Source organism: Ipomoea nil, unplaced genomic scaffold (assembly GCF_001879475.1).
Source record: "Ipomoea nil cultivar Tokyo-kokei standard unplaced genomic scaffold, Asagao_1.1 scaffold2701, whole genome shotgun sequence".
NCBI lineage: Eukaryota > Viridiplantae > Streptophyta > Magnoliopsida > Solanales > Convolvulaceae > Ipomoea > Ipomoea nil.
In genome coordinates, this window is record NW_017619129.1 from 1590491 (window position 1) to 1596209 (window position 5719).

Here is a 5719-nt window from a genome sequence, read left to right on the forward strand (position 1 = left end):
TGTTACCAGTTCCTAGTGAAGTAGGAAGTGGAGTGTTGATTCTGTTCTAATAACTAATGTCATGAGTCACCATCATAGAGATTGAATCTCACATGTCTTTTTTTTGGGTGTTGAAAGATGAAGATAGAAGAGACTTCTAGCCAATGGCAAGTTGGGATTTGGGACTTTTTGGAATGTCTTGTGCTTATCCTTTGTTAGAAATTTAATGAGTTTATGGTTTTCTGATCTCATGTTATATTCTAAATGCTAGGCTGTCTAATTTGTTTGTTTCATTTTGCAAGTCATTGGAAGGGATTATGTTGTTCTGTGTTGTGTGGATGATGAGGAAATAATAAATTAAAATGGTGGGGCCAGGGTATATAAGCCCTTTCTTTCTCTTCTATAGGATGGCAATTGCAGTCATGAATCTGGTGTTTGGTAATATTTTCTGCTGGAAGGTTCTTACTTTTTTTCAGTGTCATTTTACCACAATCAGAAATATAAAGTTGTGCATTAAATGGTAGATAAGAGTACATTGCATGGTTGTATGCCTAGAATTGCCTGATATGGTTTTCCTGAGGTTTAAATTGTTATTTTAGCAGTCTTTTATTATGTTGTTTTACTTTATGTTAATTTGTTGGTTTTTTAGACTGTTAATTGAAAATTTCTTCTTTCCCAATGGTGGATGGTATACCCAATTAGGTCTAAAGTAATCCTATTTATTCAGAACATCCAAACTAGGGATGACAATGGGGCGGGGCGGGGAGTTAGAGTTTGGGCTCTCGAAGATCTGATTAACTGGTAATTGCTGTAAGCTATGGAGTTTTGCCACTTCTTATGGTTCGATCAGGTAGATGTTGTAGTTGTCCAAAGAATTGTTTTTGTTAGAGATACTCTTTTTGTGTCATTGTTGGTTTCATTCACTGTAATCATGTTATTTGTGCTTGTTTCCTCATCTGCTCTTTACTCCAACAAATTGGTTTGACCTACCACCAATTATGACACGTATGGACTCCCGAGTTGAAGCTTTGGAGAAGAGCACGGAGGATTTGACTGTAAGTCAAGAGGCTCTATGCTTTGACATACATGCTATATAAACATTGATAGCTAAAGTCACTCAGTTGGAATCACATTAAAGTGTATTGTTGAGTCATAGCTAAAGTCACTCAGTTGGAATCACATTAAAGTGTATTGTTGAGTCTAGCGTCACTAACCCTGCTAATAAGGGGTAAACGAATCGGATCGAGTCAAATATTTTATTATTAAATTCGAATTCGATAATTTTAAGAACTATTCTTATTCATATTTGTATTCGAATCCTAAATTTTATTCGTATACGATTTGGCTACATTATTCGAATATATTCGAAATGCCTACCTTAAATTATTTTTTTTCAAGTTCTCTAATAAATTAAGAAGTTGTCGGAGTCGCGCCCTGTTGTTGCCGGAGTTGCTACCTTGTCGTCCTCCACTGCTGAAAGCTTAGAAAGAAAACAGATTGAAGAAGCCGTCACATTCGCTGTGCTGCTAGCAAGAAGCCGTCACCATTGACTCGTCGTACTGCTGCCGCTGCTCTACGTACGTGAAGTACACCGTCATTGTCGTCGTCGCAAATATGGAGTGGAGTGGCAAGAAGAAGCTTTAGCTATGGAGCAACAAGTGGCGACTACGTGAGGGGAAGAAGAAGCTTTAGCTATGGCTTTAGAGTTTAGAGTTTATAGTTCTACGTGAGGAAAAGAAGACAACTAATGAGGGCTGAGCCGCTGAGGTAGTGATTATATATATGGGTGAGATCATGTGAGACCACTCTTGTAGATGAAATCATGAGATTGCATCTTAAGCTTCCAATCAATATAATTAGGACATAATTAATGTATAGGGTAACATACTAACTTGTTTTATTGTTTTAATTGGATTCTAATTCTAATTGCCAAACAATAATTTTCATAATTATAAGGCAAAGTGTCATTCTGTACCAAGAAATATAACGAATTCTTCATCCCGCACCCTAATATTTCATAAGTGATATTTTGATCCACAAACCATTAAATTTGTTTCACCTAATTTTTTTTATAGGTTTCCAGGTTACTATGATGCCATGACACATGTTATTAGTTGATGTGGACATTTTTTTTAAGTCAATGACCAAATTTTTAAGTCAACCCCCAAGAATCAATCTTGATATGCTTTCTTCTCTTCCACATTTTTGAGAATTTTTAAACACTGTTAATAATAATCCAAGCTACGGCAGGTTCCGACCAAAAGCCGCACGCAATGCCACGTCACCCCCTCCGTCCACCTCGCCTGTCGGCTAGCGTTGAAAGGCTTCGCCGTTACCTTCATCAACACCGATTTTGTACACTACCACCTCACCAAGAGCAACCGTCGGAACGACGACATGTTCCCCGACATCCGCAAGCCTGACCTCGACATCCACTACGTCACAATCCCCGATGGCCTCTCGCCGGAGTGAGATAGGGCGGTGAACCACGACCAGTTCATGGCCGCGCTCCTGCATGTCTATTAACTGGATCGGGATCTTTTTTTATTTTTTTTCGTTGGATTTTTTTTTTTTTTAATGAAAATTTCCTACGAAAGTCACGGATAAGTAGAGAGGATTTAGGCTATTGTAAAACACTGTCAAGTCATTCCTTGACCCCAAGACCACTGCTAAGATTAACGTAAGCTTATCGCCGAATGCGTACATACGTTTGTGTTTTTGTGTCTGTTAGAAACTAGCTAGCTAATACCTTTTTCTTTAAAGGTTCTTGTACCATTTTCTTGATTTATGTGTTAATTAAAATCAAGAACATTTTGTCTTATAAATTCTGAACTGTTATTTATTTATTTATTTATTTTTTATTTATTTTTTATGAGCAAATTACAAGATTTCTTGGGTGGCACTTGCACCCTGATATACAAAAGACGAAATTTTGCACCGTTAAAGACCCAGACTCCGACCTGATTATCCATATATAGTTGTGAGCTCTGATAGATTTTTGTGATGTTATCTAATTTGGTGTGGTGTTTAATCAGATGGTCCGCAATGGCTCGCACAGGATGACTCCTGTCGAGGAGGAGAAGACAATCCCAGAGGATGGTAGCGTCAGCGTCAGCATGAGCGTGAAGAAGCCAGCATCCATCAAGATTGAATCTCCCAAGAATTGGAAGCTCTTTCCGGTTCAAGAGAAAGTGAGTTTTAATTTGCTTACCATTTACACATCTCTCAATTTACTTCTTCTATCGAGATTAATGTGCAGTCCCTTTAGCCATGCATGCATTTATGCCTCTCCAAATGGGCAGACCGGCCAGCCTGATGTGTATGTACCCATGGTTGATAAGACAGTTGATCTGCAGAATAATGATGAGGGAGATGTGTGTAAAAGTAGGGTTGATCAAGTAGAAGGAAGCCACAGAAGAGCGTGGCGGTGGCCAATGCAAGCCATGAGGTGCGGACTGCTCTTGCAGGGATTACTAGCTGGCAGGCCCGGTCCTATCATTTTATAGGCCCAGGGCGTAGCAATAAAAATGAGCCCTATATTAAATTAATATATATTTTTATAACTAAAATTTAAATTAAATAAGGTGAAAATACAAAAAGTACTACTGTCAAATAATTCACAATAGTTCGAATAAAAAAGACATAATAGATCAAAATACTCTAAATGTGATAAAAAAGACATAATAAATCTTAGTTATTGGGAATAATAAATCAAAATACTCTAAACATGATAAAAGATAGATATTCATAATAAAATATGAAACATAATTAATTAGATAAAATAGTTAGAATAAAAAAGACATCATAAATCACACTTCTTCTATATTGATATCAAATTTATAAATACTTTTTTTCTTTTAGTTAGATCAATTTCAAAATTTTCTAGATTAATCTGAATACGATGACGCACAATAGGACTTCTAAACTAAATTGACTAGATTTTTTTTTTTTTTGAAAGGACATTGACTAGATAATTCATAAAAATAAAAAAAAAAACAACTAAACTACCTTTTAAAATATTTTTCATAACTAAATCACAAAATATATTACATATAAATAACTCATTATAAAGTTCACAAAATAACACATATTTTAAATATAAGTAGTAAAATACTCGAATAGAAATTGATTCAAAATTTGATATTAATCACAAATCTAACTATAATTATAGAAAGGTAAAAAATCACAAAGTTACAAATTAAATTAAATAAAATACAAATTTGAAATATAAATAAATTTAAAAAGTTACCAGGTAGTGTGATGGCATTCCAATTATCATTGTATATATAAATTGATGGTCATGGTCATAGGTTGAAACCCCGGTGATGGGGCCATAAGTTACAATTTTAATAGTTTTAAAAAAAAAAGTTACAATTTTAATACTATGTATAATAATAATATCTCTAAATTAATTTTTAGTAAGGAGAGAAATCCTAATGTAAAACTACATATAAATGGTTTCGATCCATTGACCTTGCGCATAAAAACAACAAGCTCTACCAGCTAAAACACCTTTCAATTCTACGAAACATTATTATAGTAAATTATTATAAGAAATATTTACAGTATATTATATATAGAAAAGATAATGGGATAGCAAGGGGGCCCTTCCAAGTGTGGGCCCAGGGCAAGGGCCCAGCCTGCCCTTGCCCAGGGCCGGGCCTGCAAGCTGGTTTGATAGATGTGCTGCGCTGATGCCCATGCTTCTGTTGCTCATTCTAAACTCAACGGCCACTTTAGTTGCATTGAAGTGAGTGAGGATGCGATCGAGTACGTGCAGATTTCTTGCTGTGCAACACCGTCCAGGAGCTCGAACATGAACCAAATTCCAGATGGCCAATGGTCTGTTGATCTCGTTGTCCCCTCCTGTACCTGTAGTAGCAGCTACCGGTGGTTGGCTGGAGAAGGCGTTAGAAGAAAAAAATAAAAAGTCCATGACAGCATAGAATACATGTAACCTGAAAAAAATTCTAGGTGAAATTTTTTAATGGTTCATGGATCTAAATATCACTTAGGAAAGATTAGGGTACGGCCGGCAACACATACGCACCACACCCCAACTATCCGCACCATTGTGACATTGTCGTTCCAAATATTAAAAGTTTGAGAAATATAAAAAGACTCACCAGAATTTGTCTTACATTGTTGCGTTCTCCGATACGGTCATCATTTCTTGTCTGCGATTGAAATTAGTATTTTTGCTTTTTTTTTTTTTGGAGAACTACCATGGTTATTATTCCTATAATTATGGAAATTATTTTGGGGCAGTTATAATCAAATTAAAACAAGAAATCGAATTACTATGTCACCCCTATACATTAATTATGTCCTAATTTAATTGGAGAATAAAAATAAATCGTGACCACTAGTTATGTGTATGTGTGTGTCTAATGTTGCAGAGTTCCATGAATTTATTTATGAATTATCACACACATAAATTGTATACTATTATTTTAATAATTTTTTTAAAGAATATTTTATTGATTTATAGGTTCACTACAATCGAGTTTAGAGAGGAGTATATGGTATGAGAAATATAGAACTTAATCAAAATATGTCACATGTGACAATATTAGTACACATGGAGTTATTATTCTTTTATATTCACTTTATTTGTATAATTTACTTGTAATAAAAAAATTTCCTTATAGATGAAAAACACTAAATTAAAGACTATATATTGTACAACTATCACAAAAAATCTAGTGAAAAATATATTAGAGTTAATTATCGAAATGAT

General features: G+C 34.9%; 1 long non-coding RNA gene across 1 annotated transcript; it reads left to right on the forward strand.

Moving 5' to 3' along the window:
* Window positions 1-2598: 2598 nt before the first annotated feature.
* Window positions 2599-3429, forward strand: LOC109155373. The gene is made up of 3 exons (XR_002049899.1): window positions 2599-2659; window positions 3015-3170; window positions 3282-3429. It is a non-coding gene; the product is annotated as an uncharacterized LOC109155373 (long non-coding RNA).
* The last annotated feature ends 2290 nt before the right edge of the window (window positions 3430-5719 follow it).